The sequence below is a fragment of the Rhamphochromis longiceps genome, linkage group LG7, assembly GCF_057381845.1.
Source record: "Rhamphochromis longiceps isolate RC_006_pf linkage group LG7, R_longiceps_female_GT1.1, whole genome shotgun sequence".
NCBI lineage: Eukaryota > Metazoa > Chordata > Actinopteri > Cichliformes > Cichlidae > Rhamphochromis > Rhamphochromis longiceps.
Window position 1 is genome coordinate 20,472,792 of NC_140563.1, and position 26,242 is coordinate 20,499,033.

The 26,242-nt window shown below is 39.4% G+C and overlaps 1 protein-coding gene across 1 annotated transcript in view; it reads right to left on the reverse strand.

Moving 5' to 3' along the window:
- The window catches only part of peak1 (pseudopodium-enriched atypical kinase 1), a 106,635-nt gene that overhangs the window by 31,982 nt on the left and 48,411 nt on the right, over nucleotides 1–26,242 (reverse strand). Inside the window, exon 3 of the mRNA XM_085412786.1 lies at nucleotides 22,450–22,526. The gene's annotated coding sequence lies outside the window, so the exon portion shown is untranslated. The remainder of the gene's footprint in view (nucleotides 1–22,449; nucleotides 22,527–26,242) is intronic.

The following is a 26,242-nucleotide window of genomic DNA, read 5'->3' on the forward strand; positions in this document are numbered from 1 at the left end:
TTTTTTTTGCCTGTCCCGTTTGGCTCTTTTGCCATCAGAATTGTTGTCTAAAGGCAAAGAAAGATGCCCAACTGATTTACTTTACCAAATTGACCATCCCAGCCTTGCCGTAATGGTCCATTTGATTCACCTTTTATTGTTTATTTTATTTTCACTTACTGAATACGGGACAGACTTGACTGGGGGAAAGAAGGGGAGAAAGAAAGAGGGAAAGAGAAACAGCTGAGAAGAGGGACTGGGGAGAAGGGCAAAAAACAAAAACCAACGGAATGAGCAGAAAAAAAAAGAAAAAAGAAAAGCATATATCGATCACCTGGATCACCTGCTGAGAAAGAAAGGTAACTAGCGAAACTAGCGAGCTAACTTCCGCTAGCTTCCTGCTAACTTCTAACTCCGTTAAATGTAATAACTTTTGTTTTCATGGATGCCTGAAAGTTAAACTTCATAGTTACACCTGGTAAAGCAGCAATGCTGATCGTTTTATTAAAGATGAAAGAATTTAGACAGTTAACTCTCGGTGATGCTGCAGTGTTGTTTGACCTGAAGCATACGGAGTTTAGGACCCAGATTACTCCCAGATTTAAGAGCATCTTAGTCCGACAAATACGACAATAACGACGGCCGCTTGCATGTTCTGCAAAAAAATGTGCTTTGTCGTGTATCTGACGGACAAACACCAAACCAGTTCCACATCACGGAAGTTGCACCATTTTTACAAACCAATTCTGGTTCATCTGTTTCACTCAACAATTGGCCATGTGCGTATGAAAACAAAGGCACTGCGCATGCGCGCTTTACTCCCATTCTATCGCGATATTTCATTTTCCTATCGTTGCCTAACATTATACCGGTATTACCGTGAACGGTATAATATGGCCCAGCCCTACAGGACAACATTATTAGGACTTTGCTTTTTCACATGTGCTTTTAAAAATCGAAAGGACGCCCGCCTTATCTTTACAGGAGAGCCCAAACACCCCACACAGGAAGGTTATTCATGCCACTGGCATTCAGTACCCACAGGTTGTTGCCATACATGAGGGTGGGAATGTAGATCGATCAGTAAATCAACAGCTTCACTTTCATACTTAGACCAGTACAGCATCCGCAATACTGCAGATACTGCACCAATCCGCCTGCCACTCTTCCACTCCCTTCTTCCCTCACTTGTGAACAAAACCCTGAGGCACTTGAGATCCTCCAGCAACTCATTCCCAACCCTGATTTAGCATGCCACTTTTCAGACTCAGAACCATGGCCTCAGACTCAGAGGTGCCACTTCTCATCCTAGCTGCTTTACAACTGGCTGCAAACTGCTCCAGCGCAAACTGTGGGTCATTGCTCCATGAACATCCACGAGATCCTGAGACTTAAGGATCTCACTTTTTTCAACAATGCTTTGCACACTAAAAAAATGCAGCTAAGATGTAGACCTGGCAGACTTTGTAAGTGCATTATTTCTTCCCTGACAGACAGCAGATGGAGGGGAGGAAGCGAGCAGTTTTCTGTGGAAATCAGGAAAAAAAGACTCCTTATTGTGTTTATTGACTCCAAATCAGTTTGGTGAAATTATGAGCAGCAGCTATCAGGGTGCTTTCTAATAAGATACTTCACTTTTCATTGTTGCCATAATTCTGATCACACTTGAGACAATTGGGAAATATCAGATATTTAATGTGTCACATCCACAAATCCACCAGTAGAAACCACCCGTGATGGACGTGACAACATATTTTACTTTTCTCTTCTCCCTCATTAAAATTCTGCTGCTGTTTGATTTTATTTTCAAATCCTGTCACAGTGGGAGCTAATATGACACTGCACCCAGCAACAAGTAAAACATATTTGTATATTATAGATTTTTTCTGAGCAAAACTAGATCCATGATGTAACTTACAAGACCTCCCACCACCTGTTCTTGCATGACTGCAGCACACTGCAACACTTTTGGTCAAAACCCTAAAAATTTACTATAAATGTAACACTAACAATCACAGATTATTTACATTTAATGATCAGAGCATCTGCAATAATAAATCAAACTGCTTGGAAAGAAGCATTTCTCTAAACCGTTTGCTCATTTTCATCATAAATAAAAGCTGATGCACAAGGACAAAAATTATAATGAAAAGTATTGACTCCTTCATCAATGAATAAAAACAAGATGAAAATATTCTAGAGAGATGAGATCCAATCAGAACTGAATAAGTTTTGTAGAAAGGCGGGAAGAGTTTGATCCAATCAGAATTAATCTCCTTGTTTAGTAATGTTGGAGGAACACATTTCAGCAGCCCTCGGGGAACAGTACAGCTAGCTCCCACACTTGTTTCTCATGAATACGTAACATGTTAACACTTAGGAAGAAAAGAAGAGTCAAGGGAAAATAATTTTTAAACCCATTAGAGCAACGTTCTCCAGTAAAAACAGGAGAACATTTTTACAAGTTATATTTTAGTCAACCGAATCAACTTTAGGTTTGGCCGACAACAATCTTATATTCTACAATGTTTAGTTGACTAAAACCAAAAGAACCTAGATGCCAAAACTAAATGACATTTTAGTCAAATTTAAAATTTAAAATTTGCTTTTAGAATTAACACTGGGAAAAAAAAAATAGTAAATGGTAAATGGCCTGTATTTGTATAGCGCTTTCTAGTCCCTAGGGACCCCAAAGTGCTTTACACACCCAGTCATCCACCCATTCACACACACATTCACACACTGGTGATGGCAAGCTACATCGTAGCCACAGCCACCCTGGTGCGCACTGACAGAGGCGAGGCTGCCGGACACTGGCGCCACCGGACTCTGACCACCACCAGTAGGCAACGGGTGAAGTGTCTTGCCCAAGGACACAACGACCGAGACTGTCCAAGCTGGGGCTCGAACCAGCAACCTTCCAATTACAAGGCGAACTCCCAACTCTTAAGCCACGATTGCCCCCAAAAAAGAAAGACTGGACAGATAACATCAAGAATACATAATAAGTATTAACAAGTCTTTGCAGATATTTGAGAATAGGGGATGAAATAATAGAATATGTAGATACCAGGACAATCTAGGACAACCCAGGACAAATGAAGCACCGGATGACTTCTCTTATACCAATTAATCTTTTCGTAAACCACGAAAAGCAGCTCACACAGCTCAACGTGAGGGACACAGTCATTAAACTATAATACATCCGACTTGATGCAGAAAGAAAGAGAAAACCATCGTGACACAAGAAATCCCTCTGGCTTATGCAATCGACTTTGTTTCAACATTAACATGATCCTAAATGCAGTTCTCCTTTTTTTTGCAATAAAAGTGTTCCTACTTATGGCCATCAGCCAAATTATAGACATCTATTTTTGTGTTGCTTTCATTATGTAACAAATATTATGCAACACAGCGGAAATGTGATGAATAACAATACAGCAAATTGGATCCAATACTAATAAAAACAATGATAAACAGACATTTTGCTCACTAACACAGGAATGCTTTTCCCCCTCGCTTTGTTTGGGATTATTTTATCATAGACATTGCTTTATTGATCTCATCTTTGTGCGTTTCTACTATCTGAATCTGCAGCATTTCCATTAGTGTGGACAGTCGTATTTTCTCTTTCTTAGAAGCTGCTTTTCCATTTATCCAGAATATAGGAAATAACCACCTTTTCTACCAAACATAAATACTGATTAATAAACGCATAATTTATCTACAGTCTACTGCTGTCTACTCATTTATTCTCCCCCATCTTGTGTTTTTGTTTATCACCGACTTTCCTTTCATGTATATTTGATGAGGCCAAGGCATTAGTGACAATTTAAACGGATCCCTTTATGTCAGTAAAGACAGATAATACAGGTAATGAAATGCTCTTCATCAAAATTGTAATGGCAGGGCGATATGGCCAAAAATATTTATCACGATATATATTTGAAAATTTGCGATAACGATATAACCGACGATATAATTGATGCGAGACAAAATACAACTCCACAACATTACTAGCGCAAAAAGACAACCTTCCATTTATTTTCACTTAAACAAGAAGCTGGTTTTTATGTACATTAAAGCTTTATAAAAATGTAACAGTGCAAATGCAAATTCCTTGCTGAAAGTTTAACCAAAAGGCATTTCCAGTAGAGATGGGCTGACATATCCTGAGCATAACCATGTATAATATCCACTGAAGTTAAAAAGAGGTGCTTTGCAACATTAAACTGTAGTGTGCAGTACGTATTTTTCGGACCATAAGGTGCACGGGATTATAAGGCACATTAAGCGAAACAAAGCAGTCAGATAAATCAAACTTTATTAAACTCATTCTTCTTGCTTCCTCCACTTCTGTACCATTGATTCATTAATGTTGAATTCTCTGGCAGCTGCTCTATTCCCATGTTGTTGCAGTATATTAATGACTAACCTCGTATTGTGGATGGATTATCTCAGTTGTTCTCCTGACTGAAGTTTGGTCCGTTTACAGCATCCTGCCATGCGATTGCATTTGTTTCTAACCATGAAGAACCTTCACGTTAACTTTTATAAGTGGAAAAGTGTTAGTGTTCGTCCTCCAGCTTCACTGTTTATGTTATGCTAACATAGCTGTGTCGCTAGCGATCACGTAGCACATCATTATATACCAGCTAGCCCAACTTCAGTAACCCTACAAACGTCACTGCTGTTTAGTTTCCTGTCTTCATTTATGTTGGAAGTGATAGCAGAGCTGTACGTTTGATTTTTTTCAGAAATCTCTCAGTCAGAACATGCAATATCATGCTTAGGTAACTAGCGAAACTAGCGAGCTAACTTCCGCTAGCTTCCTGCTAACTTCTAACTCCGTTAAATGTAATAACTTTTGTTTTCATGGATGCCTGGAAGTTAAACTTTATAGTTACACCTGGTAAAGCAGCAATGCTGATCGTTTTATTAAAGATGAAAGAATTTAGACAGTTTTTAACTCTAAGTGATGCTGCAGTGTTGTTTGACCTGAAGCATACGGGGTTTAGGACCAGATTACTCCCAGATTTAAGAGCATCTTAGTCCGACAAATATGACAATAACAACGGCCGCTTGCATGTTCTGCAAAAAAATGTGCTTTGTTGTGTATCTGACAGACAAACACCAAACCAGTTCCACATCACGGAAGTTGCACCATTTTTACAAACCAATTCTGGTTCATCTGTTTCACTCAACAATCGGCCATGTGCGTATGAAAACAAAGGCACTGCGCATGCGCGTTTTACTCCCATTCTATCGCGATATTTCATTTTCCTATCGTTGCCTAACATTATACCGGTATTACCGTGAACGGTATAATATGGCCCAGCCCTAAATGGCATCCTAGAAAATTAGATTTTTTTGTGCCTAGAAAGATAAGTGCATAATCAACATAAAGTTGAGACATCTTCTATCTCTAACAAATTGTCACGAGGACACGGGACATCCCTCACTGCTTGTTCGAAATTAGGTTACAGCATTACGAAAATGTTGCCATTTAATGAAGTAGCAATGAATGAAGGAAATCTGGCTAATCTATAGGATGGCTTCATGACTATTTTCATTAGCATAGTTATCAAACAGAACCAAGCATTTCATTAGGAATTTTAACCCAGCAACTCAAACTGGAATTGGAGCACGGTGTGGGTGGGAACAAGCTAACGCCGGGTGTTATGTGCTGTCTCAGCTCAGCAGAAAACTTTGTCAGCTGTACAACTGTTATTTTGTTTTGGAAACGGTCACTTACATGTGTCAGCCTGCTGTTCACAAATTATCTGTTGGCACCACATATTGCAGTCACTATTGCTATGACTGTAATCTACCAGTTGCCAGCCACTTCCAATGAAACTCAGAAGCGCACTCGGGTCACCTTTTCAAAGAATTTAGGATTCACTGTGAACTGCACATCAGCTTAGATTGCAATGATTTGGAAATCACTTAAATCTTATTTTCACTTCTAAATGGCACAGATGCAACATCACATGTTGAAACTGGTTGTTTTTATTGTTTTAGCAAAAATATATGAATTCACTTTTTATCTACATTTCACACAGTGTCCCAAATTTTCTGGAAAGGATTTGAGGTTGTGTTACATGTAAATAAAGAATAGATTATTACATAATTACATGGGGAAATATGTGTTTGAGCCAAATCCCCAAATCAAACTCAGATAATGCTCTTTGTGTCTTATAATTATCTTATAATTATGTTGCATCTCATAAGAATTATAATGTTTGTTGTGTACGAGCAGCTGCCCCAAAGTCTCCTCTCCACTCATTTCCAAAAGCTCTTCTGTCTCATCTGCATTTCTTCCTCCTCCATTCTTTTCCCTCGCAAAGTTTTTTTTCTTTGTTGTTTTGTCTTTTTCCCTGTGGCTCAAAAATTTCCCACTCTTTCTCCCTACCCACTCTCTTCTTATTCAGGCCGTTTACTGAAGGCTTTCTTTTTTCCCCACTGTTGCTTTGTCTTCTGAGATATGCAAATCTGTCTCTCTCCTGCCCCGCTTTATTTCAAACAGCACTTCAAGCAGAAGCTGTGAGACTTAAATTATGCAAACCAACACCACCAAACACCAGAGCTACAAGGTGTCCCACACGCAATTACACCATCCAACCCATTGCCAACAAAGACACCTTTACACTTTACTGTGAACACCAACAACATACCATGACTTGCATGTGAACACCAAATCTGTGACAAAATGGATTATGCATTCACTTGGTAAACTACATCTGTGATTACATAACATGTTTTGACTTTCGACTCCACCTGTCCACATGTCCGGAACCAGATGTTGAACACCAAATTGCTTCAACTGGGAAGGCCACCAACTTGCTAAAGAGCTGCAATGAGCTTTTGAACCTATGTGTGTCAAGAGCCAGAAACAAGCAGTCCTGTCCAACTATGAGCCTTTTTATTTACATGTGTTTTATTTTCAACCAAAACTATTGCAATCTATAGATCAGTTCCACACTGAGTGATTTACTGAGGGACTAATGATTATTTTCAATATTGACTGACATCTGTGGTTTAGGAGAAACGTGAACATACAGTACTGTAAACAACAACAACAACAACAAAAAACATGTTGAGCTACCCCTGATTTCTTTACATTTTGATTTTCGGGTCATTGTTTTAAAGTGGTCTTTCTGAAAGACTTTCAAAGTTTTTGTTTGGACATTGGCTGCTTTTTCACTCACTTTCAGTCCAGTCCTTGTGCCTAACAATTTTCTGACTGAGAGATGCATCTGGCTCTGCAGATGAATCCACCGTCTTCTGAAGCTCATCAAAAATTGTCCCCATGGAAGGGTGGCTGTCAAGGAGCCATTCTTAAAGAAGGGAAAAACGAGGTATCCCAATTTACATATAAACAGGACTGAAAATCAGTGGTGACAGGTTTTACGGAGTGACAAATCCAAACTAGAAATTTCTGGTTCAAATTGTTGTTAACACAGGGACAGGAGAGAGCTGCAATAGTGAGTATCTACAATCATCAGTAAAACAGGATGTGTCACGGCTTAGGGGTGTATTTCAGCCAGTGGTGTTGGGGATCTCAGCAAAACTGATAGAATTATGAAGACAGAAAAACACAGTCTGATTTGGACCCACCATGCAATACCATCTGCAAAGTGTCTGGTAAAGTGATCTCAACCACACTGCCAATGCAAAAAAAACACAAGACTGCCTCCAACACACAATGAAACACTACCAGTCACGGATTGGCCTCTCCAGAACCCGGACCTCAACGTTATTCAGGTAGTGTGGGATCATCCTGAGTGGAACGAAAGGCAGCCAACATCCAAAGAAAAGCTTTAAATGTCCTTCAAGAAGCCTGGAGATTCCTGAAGATTAAAGAAATGGTAAGAAATCTTGCCTGAGAGAGTTCTCACGCTGTGTTGAATACTAAAGGTGGTCATCCCAAATATTGACTTTCAAGGTCATTAGAATTGTACAAACTCAACAATAAATATGTTTGCAAACGACTCATTAAATTCCTGCAGCCAACAAAATATAAAGAAACAGGGGAGACTCAAGACTTTTTTCACAGTACTGTAACATGATGCGACTCCCCTATTCTTCTTGCTCAAAAATAAAAGGTTGCACAAAGTGAATCATGGCTAAGAGCAACATATAAACAACAAACAAAAGCCTAATTATCAAGCCTATTGTCCAGTGAAAATAATGGCAAACAAACAAATGATATTTAAGAGTATTAGTTCACAACAATGAAGATTTAAAATTTCCACAGCTTACTCTACACTATGCAGATCTGATGACAACACACAATGTAGAAGTCAGCTGGATTTCTGGAAAAACAAAACAAAAACAACAACAAAAATGGTCCAATGCAGAAGCAACTAGGATGAACAAGGATTCACTTGCATCAGCTCACCTACACACACTCTGAAGGATAAGACAGGGATTCACAAACACCCCCACAAACAATCAAAAAGGAGTAGAGGGACAGCTGCCAAACAATGTAAGCAAATATGATCCAGCGTCACAGCAATTTTAGTTTCTTTATAAAAGAAATGTTTTTTATACAGCCTGTCAGAAAATGTAAAAGCTACATAAGGAAATGCATTGTGGGGCTTTTTGTTAAGTTTTTTGTGGTACACAATCCAAATCTTAGCCTAATTAAGACTCGTGTGTGTTTCTTTTAATTGTTATTATTTTGTCCACCATATAAAGTTGACTTCATCTCAAAGGGACTTGTGCTGTCAGTGATTCCTGTCAGCGAGTAGGCCGCAAGACAGTATATCGAAATCTGACAGCTCTATGAAGACAACCGTGGCTGCTGTCATAATGAGCATTCACAAGACAAAAAGCACACACACACACACGCATACACACACACACGCATACACACACGCGCGCGCACACACACACACACACACACACACACACACACACACACACACACACACACACACACCTAAATGCATAATTCAATCCCATATTCCCACAAAAATGTAGAAACTTTGGTGGTGCCACTTGTGGCTTTCTCTCAATGACAAAAATCTGAAAACAACAAACTACTCATACCGATGATAAACATCACACAAACCAACAAAGCTTTGTCTCATTAAAAACAAAGACAGTCAAATAAGATGAGGACTGAGGGCAGGTTTCTGCTTTACCCTTCATTTTTTACATTTTTTCCCCCAATCAAATCAGTGCAAGGTAGTCGTTCATATGAGATGCAGTGCTGACCGATGATCTGTGACCATCTGCTCCTCATTTGATAGCAGCAAACACTGTCTGGTTTTGTGCCAGGCGAGATATCACACAGCACCTGCTGCTTGGTGCCACTACCACCAAGTCACAAGCCCCCGTGGGACTGCCAAGTGAGACCCAGATTTGTACTGGGATAAGAATAACTTCTCGAGAGGGTCTGGTGGGATAGAACTTTATTTACTGAAATCTACTCTAGGAATGCCTAAAACATTCATCTCAATGTGCGGCCTTTTAAAAAAACAAAAACAAAAAAGCAATAGTTCAAGGAGTCAGTTAAATATGCAGCAAACCAACACAGATGTTAGCAAAAAGATGAAATTGATTAGAAAGAAAACCTCTCTCTGGGACTCCTACTTCTTACACTTGAAAGCCCATTTTTTAAACTCCTATCTCACCACATCTCCCCGTACTTTTTTTTTATTCACCCAATACACCTGAGGCTTCCTCATCATTGCCCTCCATCAGTCACAGCTGAGTGAACTGACGCACCAGAGATATACTCATTCTAAAGAAGATAAAGCATGTGGGACCTGTCGGAGGCAGCCTGCAAGGATGTCACTATGTGTTTAGCAACCAGTACATCTAAACCAGAGCGGAGCCCAACCGGCCCAACCTCATCGCTCTTCCTGTTACCACCTGCTTGAGACTGACTCAGGTAGGCACTGGTGTCTAGTTGTGTGGCTGGGCTAGCTGAAGAGATCAGGATGCAGCAATTCTGTCTGTCTGAATGTGAGACACTAAGATAGAAAACCTACTGTTTGTTAGAAGAACAGTTTAGTTTGATAACATTTATGTTGAACTGAAATATAACCAATGATATATCAGCAAGTTTGAATGCAGTTTGTAGGCAAAAGTACACAGGCTCTGGGCTCTGGTTAGAATCAGTGATTTGTTTGATTCATGACAAGATAAAATACTGCCAGAGGTCTTTTAACAAAAACACTTGTGGGTAGAGAATGTAGAGAATCCATTTTCTTTTGCCTCAATTTAAAATGTATTTCTTGTCATTTTCTTCACTGCTTATTCAATATATGCTTTTGATAACACATCATTACATCATCCTGTACTGGAGGCAATAATGCTGTTGCTTTTTACTCCTCAAACAGAGGTTTGAGGAATTCCGATGTATGTTCATACCTGGGCTGACGACCAAATATCAAACTAAGGGTAGATGATTTATAAAAACGGAAACAGAATCCACCCATTCAAAGGCTGAGCAAGGCATTCCACACATCTTTCTACCCAGTAACACTTTCTACTTTCTCCTGGGGGATCCTGAGGCATTCGAAGGCCAGACAAGATATATAATCTCTCCAGTGAGTTCTGGGTGTACCCTGGGGTCTCCTTCCAGTTGGACGACTGAGACCTTTCAACACCGAGCAGCAGCTCTACTCCGATATCCTTTTAGACATTCAAGCTCCTCACCCTATCTCTAAGGCAGAGCCTAGCCACGTTACGGAGTAAACTCATTTCAGTCCCTTGTATTTGTGCCCTTGATGTCTCAGTCATTACCCAGATCTCTGCTGGTACATAGATGCATTGGCAAATCAAGTTTTTCATGCCTTTCAGCTTGGTTCTTTCTTCATCACAAGAGTGGATGAGATGTCTGCATTAATGCTGACACTGCATCAATCAAATAAACACATAGCAGGAGAATTTTTAACTTCCAGGTAAGAAACAATATGACTGTAAACAAGACACAAGAACTTACCACCAACACAAATGTAAAGATCTACCTCATATTGTTATATCGTTCACATGAAAAGTCTTCACACATTTAAAGAATATCATGTACATATAGGGCAATCTGTTGAGTCAAAAAAGGCTTAATTTGGGGGATATGGAGACACAGAGAGCCACAGCATAGTAGTGAGACTGTTAAAAAACAGACAAACCAGTCAAAGATGTGAAACCGTGACCAATGAATGGGAGATGAGCGCTTGAGATGTAGAGAAGCAAGGCACCAGAACCACAAGCAGGAAACTCGTGTTAAATTTCTAAATCAGATTCTGCTACACTTACCTCTCCACAGAGAGGCAATGTTTTTCCCTTGAGAAAAATCAGAATACTGAGGACAGGAGCTCATTTCCCACCCAGAGCACGTTTATTGAGAGGGAGTGGAAGCTCGCTGAGCCTGGTACATAATAGCAGAATAACCAAGGCTGAAAGCTGAAGCCATGAGGAGATGGGATATGGGATTTTCTGCTGCTTTATGGCAGAGGGCTTGAATGATAAGACAGCCGTAGCAGTGGGATAGACAAGAGCAGAATAGATATGAAATAGGGATGGAACTGCAGCGCTCGATGCCAGGAAGTGTGAGAAAGCAGGGCACGCTGTTGTTTGTTAAGCTGAGAAAAAGTCGTCGTCTTCTACCACAAGTTCATTAGAGAAGAAAACCACTGTCATATATTCTTTGAGTGCAACATCAAAAGCTTTCAAGATGTTATTTTGGAGGGAAGGAAAATAGGCCACGAAGCACACAGAGCATTACTGTTAGTGATGCTGCAGTTAGCCAATGTCACTTTTTACCAGGCTTCATGTTTTCGAGGGCCCATCAACCAGCCAGCTGCAAGGACAAAAAGCTTTATAATATGACTTATTTCTTGAGGTCAGAGATGGCTGACAAATGAAAGAAAAAATGTGGAACTTGTGGGAATCAGGTGACTCAGTTTTGCTGTGTTTGGGAGTGGTTTGTTCATTCACAGGGCACAGAGTCACTGAATGTTTTGATAAGAAATGACGATGAAAATGACATCATACGTTATGTTTTGAGGAAATGATCAGCGAAAACATAACTGCATGTCTATGGGAAATTTTAGGCCACCATGTTAGACACCACTCTCACAACATAAATGATCAAATAAAAGAATATTTCTTTTGGAGGAAGGGTGTTTTATCACTCCCTTAGAGCTCTAGGGACTTAAGGAGTCATCACTAAGGATCACTGAAGCAGAACTTGATGGATCAACACTTTATATTGATCTTCTTTTTCTTTGAGATCCATCGGAGATGAGTCCCTGGAACTCTACTGGACGGATAATCACTTCTCCAACATTAGTAGTTGGCTCTTCGGCTGCCTTTTGCCAGATGTTGAAGTTTTTAAGTTTATGAGTTCAAAACAAGTTGGTTTTTCATGATGCTTTAATTGCACTAGCCTGGCAACTGCTAGACTGTTGGAGCTGCACCAATATTATTTTTTCTCTCTGACAAGCGTACACATCCATTCTCTTTGTTTCAGTCTTTGCTTCAACCAGTGTAAAGCTAACCTGCCTAAAGTGTTTTGCTGTATTGTACTGAAATCTGCTATTATTAGGCAGCTAACATATAAACTGACATATTCAGTCCTATAGTCCTGCAAATCGGAAACTTTATTGGTTGGTTCTTGTATAAATAATTTTGACAGCGTGTCATAAGCTATATTAAACATGTCCGTTTGGTGTACAGATAGTGAAAGTAATGGTTCTGAGCAGCAGTTTCAGCACACTGATGAAGTGCTTTCAAAGAGCAGCAAATGAAGTTCGGGCTTCACTTATTGCCTCCTTTCCACAGATTTTCTCTGCTCATCCAGGGATTTAAAGTGATGCCCTTCAAGCATTTCTCAGAGTTTTCTAAGTACTGACTCCTTAAACAACAGTAGTATCCAAGACTAATTTATTCACTTAGTCAAGGGTCCTACTGCTATGTAACAAGTTTCTCTACAATTATCTTTGGTTAAAAAAAATGGAACAAAAATAATTACATTGCAGGCCCACTAATATGGACTCATGTTACTTCTGTGGCAACAGTGGTTTAAGCCGTGTCCTGTAGATGTAGATGAGCGTGCACACAAGTGTTGGTACACGGCAGCCTTGTTTCAATTTCTCAAGCAAGTCCACTCCAAGTTATGGCTGACTCGCTCCCTAGTTCTGACCAAATTTCAGCTCGTTTTCAGCAATGCTGCCAAAATGACTTCACAGTCCGTATCTCCAGTTTTAAGGAGTTTTTCCAGGAAGCATGCCTCTCACTAGCTGCCCAATTGAACTTGTGTCCTAAGTACAGTCAACCATTCATTTTACTATACAACTGAGATGCAATTTTTCACCTCTCTTTGTTAACTTAAAAATCAGCTTCAGTCCCTATTACATCTCCTCTGGCATTAATGAGCTGAAATAAACATTAATGATCTCACTGGAAATGGAGGAGTTCCAAAGAAGCATCAGCAATATCACTAGCTGGATCTTACAGTGTCTTTATGAGGGATGTTTATGTTCACAAGTACTGACTCCAAGAAGGCAGGTCGAACAAAAAGATGGATTTTCACAGCAACTGGTGAATCCCATTAAAAAGACACAAGTTTCACATAAAAGGATGAATAGCCGAACATTAAAAGCAACCAGTTTAGGATTTATTAGCTAAAAAGATTTATGTGTCTTAAGTGCACTAATTTGGTTACACACCAGTAAGAGATAAATCATTCAACTTATGTTGACATGACCTGCAGAGCAGGCAACAGGGAGAAAACAGCCACTAAGGAAATACAACTCAGACACAGCTAAGTAAAAACAAAGCTCAATTACAGGCTTAACTATAAGAGTTATGTTCCAACAAATGAGCAGTACTGAGAGACATGGTATGTAACCTACAGAATGTTCAATAGTCACTTTCACAATCCAAACAAGTTACAGAGCCAACAATATGCAGACCACCAAGGAAGCCAGACAACAGAAAGGAGCAGAGAGGAAGCACAGGCCTCAGTTTATCCACATAATTTCAACTACAGCTTTATCACAACTGATCCGGAATACCAGCAAATTTAACATCCCGTGACTGCCTTTCATCCTTTATGATTTACTGCAGCATTGAAGATGAACATTAATGAATGTAAATATAAATTTGACAGTCAAGAAATAACATTATTCTAGCTAACTGCAGACAATGGAAGTGTTAACATAAATCATAACATAAAACATTAAAAAAAAAAAAAAACCTTGCATGAAAAAAGGCTGATATTGCCTTTCATCCAACCCTCGCATAAGAGAGAGAACGAAACAGCAACATGGAAAAGATCACAAGCAGGAAGACGCAAAAAACAGACGATTTACGTCTAACAGCATTAAATCGTTGTTGAATATATGAAAACCCTGTTTTTACATGTGTCAACTGCAAAAACACTTAAACAGGCAAAACACTAAGACTCACTGGCTGACAAACAACCGTACTGAACTCTACACAAAAATATTGTGTACGGTGCAATGATTAATGTTTAAAGGGAAATGAATGGCTTTTACTGTGCATCTCCTTTATGGGATTCACGATGCATCAAGTCCCCATTCATGTGGCTGTAACTCAAGATGGACTGGGTGTAATGGACTGAGTCCACTTGTAATGTACTAAGCGGCCAGACGGCTCACTCTCTCTGAGTTTTGCAGCTGCTACTCTGTGTTTGTGTGAAACTGTCTGCTGCAGCTGGCCTGCTCGCATGAAGACAAGTCGAGTTGGTGAGGCACTCGCACAGCTTTGAAAGAGTGACAATAACAATGTGTATAAATAACACAGATACTGATCCAGAAGCTGTAACCTCCAGGGATGTGTATGTGTGTGTGGGGAGGATGATAATAATAAAAATGTAAAAAAAAAAAAGAAATTCCAGTTTCTCTAATGGCCACTTGAAGCTGAATGACCAACTTCAACAATGTAAAATAACATGTTTACTGCCTTGTACAGAAAACTGTTTTGGTCTTTACAGCCAATAATAACTCCATAACAACTCATTCAAAGCCACAACTCATCCACCTGGTTACTGTTAAGACCTAAAATTAGGGGCGTGGCTACTTTGAGTGACGGCTGACGATTTACGAGCTCATCCATGAAGTAGCAAAGCTGTGGATTTAGTGTACTAGTATTATTTCATCCACAATCTCTTATTAGCAACTATCTGTGAGTGGTTAGCGTGTTAGTTTTGATACCTTAGCCCTCCACACTTTGATTCAAACATTGGCTTTACATTCAGCTTTTAGAAACAGTCTGTGTGTGATCCTAGACTTGACTGCGACAGTGCCATGCCTCTAGTCTAATGAGTTGTGGCATCGGCAACAATTCAAGCTTCCACTGGGATTTTGTTGTTGTTTTTTTGTTTTATGCTGGAAAAACAGACAGTTGTGTCCATGTTTCAGAGATGTATCTGAGCTTTAAATAAATGGTAGGACACAATCAGGTATTTTCATGTGTTCTTTGAAATAATAAACATAATGCAAGCAGGAGAAAAACTGCAACAAGAACTGCATTTTCAAATCATTAATTGTGAAAACTCAATCTCTAAGAACATGATTTACTTGCAACGTGAGCACACATTTTATTCGAAAATTTACTCAGGAGTTTCTTCAAGGCTAAAGTCTTCACCAGACAGTAAACATGGGCCACATGAGCCCTTTAGTGGTAGGCGCTGACAAATAGATATGAGCAGTGTGACAAGTTCACCTCATTATGAGCTCACCTCCCATCGCTTACTTAGTGACAGATTTGACTAGGAACAGTCGATGCAAAACGAAATGACAGTGTCAAAACAAAGTCCTCACAGCAAGTAGCAAGGCTCAGTCATTATCTCTTAGCAGTTCCAACTGTCTCAAGTCTCAGTTGCTGTTGTTTACCTTCAATATAGCCACTGGTGACAGGACTAAAGTATTCCAAGTTAGCTGTCAATGTCAGCAGGTTGCTTTCCTATAACAAACGTTTGAGTGTTCCCCCCAAATAAAGCACAATTTTTTCTGATTCTTGTATAACTATTTTCATGTTTTTAATTCATAACTACTAATTATATTTTTGTATTTTTTTTTTTTGTTCCTATGGGAAAAAGTCAAAACACTGACAATGAAAATTGTAAATCAGTGCATTAATTACACTGGAATATTAGTCAATTGAAATCTGTAGAAAACTGAAACAAACAGAATAAATTTAGGAGAGAAAAGCAAAAGCACAAGGCAAAAACACAGAAAAGGAGACAAAAAACAAAAGGGGAGAAGAAAAAAATGAAGCCAACAACATTCCAGTGCAGTGTTTGGTATTGTGCAAGCTCTGGGAGAGTAGCTGCAGTCTGGCCTGGGAAAGAGCCACTGCAGGTCCCCTTGGGAGACCAACCCGCTGGCCTCCAGACAAACACCAGTGGAGTGGCAGAGCAGACATAGCCAGATGTGTGGGAGTGCACAATACAAACAAAAAGAACACATGCATTTAATGGCACGCACACACACACACAAATATACACCCACGTCCACTCACATCCACTAAATTCTATTGTAAATAAATAAAGCTGAGGGTTTTTTTTTTCTTTTAAAATAAAAAAAGGAATCATAAAAAAATATGACTATGATTAGCTATTTGGAAATTGTTAAACAGAAGTAAAATTAATTGTGCAAGAAAGCTGCTGATTATCATAAAAGCTGTGAAAAAACAAATAATGAGTCAGAACAGCCAGACCAGCAGGAAGCTGCTATGTACATACAGCACATGAAGCTTACATAGAAGACTGTTTTACTCTAATGCACTAGGGCCAAATATATATAAATTAATGTTGTTAAATATTATGTGTTCATGTTATGTGCTTCAAGTAGAATACAGAAAAGATACACGCCCCTAACCATCTAAAACTAATAGCAATAACTTCAAGAGGTCATTGAACATTGTTAATATACATACGGCTGCTTCTGTATCACTAATTGACTGCTTTCACATAGTTGTACTTCCAGAACTTCTACCTGATCACATGAATTCTGAACTGGAAAAATTCTTCTTAGCTTATGGAAAAATTCAGCAGTATGAATTTTGTATGCAAGTTCCATATGAGATTCATACTATTTCTCTGTATAATCCCAGTGGAGGCAAAACAATAGAGGACAATGAAAAATAAGTTCATCTCTTTGACTTTTCACTTGTGCTCATCAACAATTAAATATGTTTTTATATTTATCTTTGTTTAATCAATGTCTAAGGGCCAGCTGAGACTGAAAAGGTACAAAAATGTAAACTTAAATTTCACATAGTGCTTCTACAAAAAATGCACAAAAAATTAAAGCCTGAATCAGTTGCACACAAGCGTAACACTGCAGCTGATTTCTATTAACACAAAAATCTGCTGTAGGTCTATAAATAACAAGCGTCGCATTGGATGATTTCTCCGTTTCACCCACACTGCCACACCAACACGCACATATTCTCTCATACTCACTCACACTCTCCACACTGGTGTAAAACTGATACAGTTATTAGCCAGGGGCAGGCTGGTGATAACTGTGGAGAGCTCATGAAGGCTTTCTTTCCCCCTCTGACTAAAATGCTCCGCCTGCTTCCACTACCTCCACCGTGTGAAACAGAGGCTTGTTGGCACCAGGAAGCAGTGAGGGTAGTATCGTGCTGAGAGCTGGATATCCCTCGGGTGCTGGGGGGGCGGTGAACAGCAATCTGTTGGGATCACAGCAAATTCTTTTGGCTTCAAGACTGTAACATCACACTTACACATGCTTGCTAAAAGTGCCTTCAATAGTTGCAGCATTTTGTGGCAAGGCGAGTAGTGAGAGGCAGACAGGCAGCCACACAGCCCCTCCCTGGCTAGCAGGTGAACTCATTTGCAGTAGCACAACTATGGAGTCTTATTTGTGTCGAAATAGGCGCAGAAGACAAAACACAATAATGAGCAATTCATTTCACAGCTGCAGGTATTCAAATTCAACAATCTGCACGCGTACAACTCAACACAGCTCAGCACAAAGACGCATCACACATTCGAGGGGGTGCTGTGGCAGATTCACGCTCACGCAGGCGGCTCTAATCTCAAAGATGAATTCTGCTTGCTCGACTCAATCTGACTTTTGGTAGCTTGGAGGGCAGAGTCCAAAGGAAGAAGGGCTTAATGTGATTGGTGGCTTTCAAAGCAGTGACACTGCAAGTTCTGTGATTGACAGGTTCAATTTACAGTGTTAAACCAAGTTACACTGTGGAAGTAAATTCAGTGCTATTTTAACCCATATAAGAATCTGCCGAAATAGCTATCATCAGATGTTACCACTGCTACATAGCAACTATCACTGGATTACCTTGGTGCTGCAAAAACCTTGAGGATTCAAAGCCAAGTCATGCAGCCTCTTCCCTCCTGTCCTATTACTCTGCTACAAAATTCTAAAACTAGTAAGAAACTTCGAAACCAGGTCAGTAAAGCTTTCATTTCAACAGCCACTTCTGAGGCAGCATTGAACAGCAGCTGGCTTTTTTAGGCCTGGCACTTCTTCTACTGTCCACTTGTCCAGTTTCCTAAGTTTAAAAAAAACAAAACACTGCACAGTATGCCGAGATATACCAAGTTTTCGATAGTTTCAGTAAATCTTTGGCACCTTGTTGGCATAAAAATGCTGTGTTATACCTGTCAAACTATGTTCTCTGACATTTTTCATAGATTAAACAGCAGGAATGGGAATTAATCTATTTTAGTGACAGGCTGGTAGTAACAAAGGATACAAACTGGTTCTTTGTGAAGTTGCCTGTTATGTGTAGACAAAACACTGAACAGTCAGTTGCTATTGCTCAAGACCACTTTCAAAAAATTATAAAAACGACTGAATCATTGGAAGAGAAATGTAAAGAAATGAGGGATGCCATCAAAGCTTCTAGAGGGTACTGTATGTCCTTTTCAACTGCTTTCAAAAGCAGCTAGATGTTATACACAATACATCTGTTAAACTCTTTCTGTGGCATCCCCATTAAAAGAAACAGTAATTAATAATAACTACTAAATATTCTGGTGATACAATTGTGTGAGACAAATAATGTATATACAGCAAAATACTAACAAAGAAGGAGGAAGATATAAAAAAGCTTATATAAAGTATATATACATTACATTACATTAAAAATGGTTACTCTTGCACAACTTGCCTATCCAGGCTTTAGTCTTTCTGGAGGACAAGCATTTCCATGTATAGGCTGAATATATAGGAAGCTCCAAGAGACAGAAACAGCCTCAAGACAGAACTGAAGCTCCTGGAAAAAATGTGTCCTACTTTCTTCAAAGAACAATCGCCTGTTTCTTCTACAGCGCTCAACTCTGGGAGAAATGAGAAGTGGGGGACAGATTTGATAACAGCTCCCAATTACCATCAATAAAAAGAAACTGTGTTTCTTTGAGTGAAGAAATTCTCCCTCTCTCTTCCCATGGTGGTTTTGGACTGTGTTAGGCTGATGGTAATGGGGGCCAAGCTTATTTCACTAATGATTTAACCATGCTTTTGTCTGTTTCTCTGCCTGCTAACTGTGTCCTCTGGAGAACGGCTATGCTAATCCAAAAATCTGGCTTCAGTTTAGAAAGCACTCACAGCTGTTTTCATGTGTTGTGTGAAATCCAGGAGTATTTTTGAGGTGACAGATATTGGTGCAGAAAATAAATAAATTAAAAGAAAAAAAAATCAGGAAAGTAAAAGTTAGAGAAAGAAAAGAGAAACTATATCTCTGATCAATTTTATCATTTTCAACATTTTCTAGCTTTTGGGGGACAGAGACCTTCGGTTTTTGCAATGTGAGCAATAATCTCTTTCTGTAGCTTTGAGGATGGTGATAAGGCACGGGCCAAGAAATGATGTTGGCATCTAGAGCTTGGAAGAGAATACCACATCATCCAATTAAACTGAACATAACACCATCCCAGCTCTCAACTGCCAAGTGCAAAACAAACTAACAGCAGCAGAAACTAATGGATGCTGGAGAAGGCGGAGGCATCAAGAGAGGGCTAATGCCATCCTGCGCCACTAACTTGTCCAGGTAAAATGCACACAGGAAAAAGACAAGAAGATCCCTATGAGTGGAAAGTTTTGAAAGAGACAGTCTGTGTTTGCTTTGTACAACACCTTTGCCTTCGCCTGAACAAGCATTTCCTCCCCCTTGCTTCCTCCGACCAGCCACGGATAGTTTGAATTGGTGCAGTGTGTGAAATTAAGCCTGACGGGTCTCATTAACAAAAGCCAGTCAGTATCTTTTCCCCCTTGGCATAGCTGAGATTTGGAAAAAGTGTCATTTCAGCAGCAATACTGGAATTTTTGCATTTGCCACATGATTCACTTTTTCTAAGCAGATTTAGGAATTAAGGTCAACAGCAAAAATTATGAGAATTTTTTTTTTACTGTGATTTCTTTTTCCTGCTAAAATATGGGGAGGATATTTGTTATTTTACTTGGCTTCAAGCCCATGCCTCGTTTCAAGAAAAGTGACCCAACACAGTGCGCATGTAGCCTTAAGGTCTCAGCACAATGCACCAAATAAAAGCAAGTGTTGCAGAGAAGATAGGACTAGTGGTTCTTTGTGAAAGGTTAAGTACAGCACATGAAGTATCTATTGTCATTATCCACACAAACAGTAACATCTGTGGTGGGAGCTGTGGAGATGGAGGCACATGCAAACAGACCAGGACCTAAACCTGCTGAGACACAGCAGCACAGATGGCTGCTTTTTATCCAGCTGGCACTGAGACATATGGAAACAGAGATCATTAGTGAGGTAATAAGTGCATGACAGTGTTAGCAAAGGTAAGTTAGTCATCAACAAAAGGCTTTTAACTAGCAGAAAAAATTGGATCAGCATGGATTACTAAGAAAAACACTGTTTCTGAATTTCAGCATTTCCCTGATCAGTCCCGTCCTTTTGATATTTGCAGTTGGTCAAAAGACTCTGTGTGTTTTACCATCTTTAAGCTCACGTAACAGTTGTTATGAATAGATTTTTATGAGACCTTAATAAGATAATATTTTTATTGCCACAAGTCATAGATTACTCAGCTACTCTGACTCTGTTCGGATCACCTGGTTGTCATGTTTATGGCTTTCCAAACACATGTTGCAGGGAAGTTCTCTCTGGTGGGCAAAATACACAACATCAACAGTAGCAACATGAGCTCCTAATTTTTCTTTTTAGGTGTTCATTCATCAGCTGTACTGGCATTTGTCAGCAAATAGCTAAAATCGGCAGATCTATCGGATGAGCTCTAGTGCCAAGCACAAGAAATACATACCCATGTGTTTGCAAAGGTACAGCTGTGAAAAATATGTTGAGACCAAATGAATGAATGAAAGAGAGGGTGAATCAGGAATTAACATTTAACATATATAACCCCTATAAAATCTAATGTTTACTTTGTAGGAAATCTAGTTTTCATTGTTCTTTTTCAAAACATATGTGCAAAACATAATGTCACAGAGCTGTCGGATAATCACTATTTAATTTTTACTGCAAGTATCAAACTCATCCTAAACAATATACACATTAAATACAATCAATTTACTATCAAATCAATTCAAAACTATCACAATGTTCCTCCATTTAAAAGGTAATCGGATGCATGAATGCAAAAACGAGTGGTACTGAAAGGAAAAAGTAAGCTCATCTTCCATCCAACACCAGACTAATTGAAAAAGTGTGTCTAGCACTAAAGCCAAAGATAAAAAAAATACTGCTGCATTCATGGCTTCTGAATTTATATAGGCGGAGGAGGTGATGGCTATATTTTAAGTACTTTTTACTAGGAGATTTAATTTACCACAGGGGGGAAAAACAGCATACATGAGTTATTAAAGCAGAGTATTTGCATCTTCAAGTATGCCCCGAGACGATCTATATGCCTTCACTTCCTATACATGATTCCAATAATCTAATATTCCACTGCGCGCATTGGCTGCTACTTCAGTTATTCAGGTCAGTTTTCACAAAGCCAGTTATGAAAGGAAAAAGTGCTACAGTAGCTGTTATAGATATCTTACATGCCATAATATGGATAGAGTATTGCACTAATAGGCAAACTGCAATGCTAGGAGCTGTAATATGACAACCAGTAAGTCATCAAGTGGTGAACAGTGGCAGCGTGTATACAGTTTCTGCTTTGAAGAGAGACAGTATTTCAGTACAAATGCAGCACAGGGAACAGAAATAGCAAAACGGTGAAAGAAAAATAAGAGACGAATCACAGAAAGACTTCAATCCGTGGGGAGAAATCAGACTCTTTGGGTATCGACTTGAAGAAGTGACAAAACAGAACCGCAAATAAAACACTGGAGAGGCACACACTACAAAGGACAAGTCGAGACTTTGGTTTTTGATGAGTTAAAGTGTATTATTCTGTATGGGCTCACCTAACAACCAAGAAAAGTGCATGAGAAAAACACAGAGAGACAAACAGACCAACACACTCATTCTCAGACAAACCAGAAGCAAACTCACAGTGCAATGAATCAAGCAGCACCACTGCCAGCCATGGAGTCCCAGTTGGTGAAGCAGAGAACAGCTACTGCTGGAACCTGCAGATGACAGAGACACAGAAGGCAGAGAAGGACAAGATAAACAAAATGCACGACAGTGTGACGAAGGGAATAATAAGGGGTGGGCGACGGGAAGGGAAGACAGACAAAGTCAAACAAAGATGGAGGAAAAGAAGGGGAGAGAGCCTTTTGTTGCTTTGCCTAAAGCAGATCTCTAAACATTGAGGCTCATTTTCAGAGCAAGTCATTGTTCTGGCAGTGTAACAGAGCAGATATCAGATTTACTGGTACACTGATCACCCAGGCAAAGTCATCCAAAAGCCATAGACGACAATCTATTAAACAAATGAAGAAAACACAGTGAATATCAACTCATTTGAGTTTCAAGTCGCCCCGATGGCTTGTTCTTAGCATCAGTCTCTCGTGTTTATCCTACAGTTGGACGAACACTTTTCAATCAATCTTCTTGTTAAACAGTACAAAAAAGTATGTTGTTGGCATTAAGCTAACCTGTTTTACTGGGGTTTTACAGATATACTGTATGTACTTGACTTTGTAAGCGCTTCAACATGCATGTACAAGTTCATCAAAATATAAAAACTGTGGAATCATTTTTCACTGTTATGATTATTTATGTAGTTTACAATAAAACTCTTACATACTTTTTCCTTTCTCCACGCACCTTGAACTGAATATGATACCTCCATTTCTTCATTCTAACGCCCCTATTTAACTGTACAATCTGTTCAAGGTGTTGTATTAGGTGCAATATATGTGGCTGTACTATTTGTTGCTATGCGACTAAGGAAAATTTAGGAAAATAATGCAAAAGCATCCCCCCGTATTAAGAATTCAATCACTATAAACCGCTCTGCACCAATGCATCCGAGGACAATGCGTCTCTTTTAGGAGGATAAAAATAACAGCAGTCATCTCAAGGGCTCCGCTTTTTTTGTTCATTTATTCACTTTACAATGGAAAAAAAAAGATCTGTCAAAAATTGAATGAGGAGACAAGATGGAGAAAATATCCTCAGATGTTATGCTGTGAAAAAACTGCTAGCATACATGTTTGGTATCAGAGGCAAACCTTTGAGGTCACACTACTTTGAACTTAGATGTTTTTCCAGAATCATAACTGCAGAAACCTCTGAATTGTTTCTACTATGAGGTCTAGTACAACAAAAGACACTGGCAAACTTCAGTTTGCTCACTTGTTAGGAAAAAAAGCCCAAAAGTTACGACCCAAACTGCTGCATGGGTCTGGGAGTTGAAATGTGGTTCACATATTTCTGCCCATTACCAGTCAGGATGTCAAATTAAATAATCCAGCAGACTCATTTCTATGGTTTTAGAAAAGACTTGGTCACAACTACTTTTGTTTGTTTACTACTTTTGTGGTCTTTTTCTCCCTTGTGTTACGCCGTCTCTGGTACTGACTGCATTACTGGAGATAGACCAGATGACTGCAATTAGTCTGGTAAGTAAAATAGAAAAACAAAACAGATGGAATTTGCAGGGATTCAACTTTCAGTCAATCCCATGAATTTTGGGTCAGCCAGCAGCCAATCAGTTATGTCATGTCTGCATGTAAAACAGCTAGAGACAGTCCAGTAAAAGAAGAAATTTCAATAAATCTCCAGGCTTTCGGAAAGACATTTAAAGCTCTTCTTTGGATGTTGGCTGCCTTTTGTTCTGTTCTCTAGCCACACGATCCCACACGTCTTCAATAATATTGACGTCCGGGCTCTGGGGAGCCCAATCCATGACTGATAGTGTTCCACTGTGAGTTTTTCTATCCAGATAGTGTTTTACTGCATTGGCAGCGTGTTTGGCTTGTCAAGATATGCCAAGTTTATAGTTAATAGCTGCTTGGGAATTCATCTGTTTGGGAATTCATTTAGTAATTTTTGTCATTTTAACAAAAGAAACGGGAACAAATTGTTGGTTTTTGTAACAGGCAGTCGGTAACAAAGTGTCTAAACATACAACACTGGTTGATGCCTTGAAGTCTGGGTCTCTTTTATATTTCAATGACTCACAGGAAAGTAGCGGAAGATGGCCCTCTAGATTTTTGCATAGTAGTACATATTGAGCATCTCATATGCTCATATGACTGTTGCTTGTTTTTATATCCAACATGCTGTTAAACTTCTCCTGCGTCACCACTGGACAAAGGCATCAACAAATTATTTGCTGACAGGTCAAAAGATTCTCAGTTAATCAGACTCGGATATATCTGGCACAGAACATAGTGGGTTTTTTTTACCTGACCGCCCAGATCCCCTTCACCTTTTTGAGCCTACAATCAAGTTCTGAAAGCAGAGTTTGCTGACTCACTCTCATCAACACTGTCTGCAGCGAGGCTGGGCTACGGGTCCCATCTGAACCACTAAAAATCAGCAGGACAACAATATATATGTTGGCAGCAAGATTAAAAAAAGTGCTTAAATTATTTAATCTCAACTGTGCCATGAAGCTGGGATTAAGGCGTAAGAGGGTAATCAATTTTGGCACAACATGATGACAACTGTCAACTCTTCTGTCTTGCTCAATCACATTTCAACAGAGCCTTATGAACCAGCGCACTCGTTTTGTTAAGAAAATATCCCAAACAACAACACTAGAAACTAAAGTACAAAACTGCTAGGTTTGATGGTTATGCTCCACTTAATTTAAGGGATTGCGACATAAGCCTGCATTAAAATGTAAGGCCTGTGTTTTTCTTAAATATGGTGTGTTCAATATAGTATAAGTCTGTGGTTGAGTACAAAGAAACACAGGAAGCTTTTACACAACAACATGGCTCAGTGGAACACCACAGACAAGTCGCCACTTAAATCCTGAGCTTAGCGGCACAGTTGACGCCACACGGGCTGAGAAATTTGCAGGTCAGTCCGGCTAGCAGATTCAGTCATGTGAACAGTCAGTATAAAGCATTGTATGGTCCCCGGTATCATCTTTACTCTTTCGTTCTGTCATCCGGCTCTATGTTGCCTATATTTCCATAACAACTATCCACAAGTTACTCTGCATCTTGAGCGACAGGGCTGACTGGTCTTGAGCAGATCCCCACAGTGAACAGCCAGTGCTATTCCCTATTTAGGTGAATGGTAACATAGTAAGTGAGCTAGAGCTAAAAAAAAATTAAGAGTTCTCATATCAATCATGTAAGAAAACCCAACGGTATTTGTGTTTTTCCTCAAATGTTTTCACAGATCTTATTACAATGTCAAAGACACACCAAATAATTAGCGCAACCAGTGTACAAGCAATTACTGAAACCTGTCAGAACAGTTTTTGGTTACATTCACAGATCTTTCTTGTAAGATGTCTGCTACTGACTGGCCTTTAACCGTTGAATAAGTAACAAAAAGTATTTCTCAAGACTGCAGCTTGAAGAAAGGAAGGTCTGGAACTCTCAATATGACAGTTTCTGTGAAAAATCCTAATCTTTTCAGACTGGCTCCCTTTCAAAAGTTGTCTAAAAAGAATCGCTCAAGATAAACATGTGGATTTTATGAATAAAACCTCAGTGTTTAGAGATCATTATGCAGCTCAGCTGTTCTCCTGAAGATAATGACTGATTTTCTGCCATCAGCTGATGCTCAAAGAATTTCTGATCTGGTCTTCTTAAAGAGCATGGCAGCACTTGACACAGCAGAAAGAAAGAAAAAAAAACCCCTCCTTGTTGGCTAGCGCTCACTGAAAAGCACTGGCACAGCTCGAGATGGCTCAAGGCAAGACTTTGGGTGG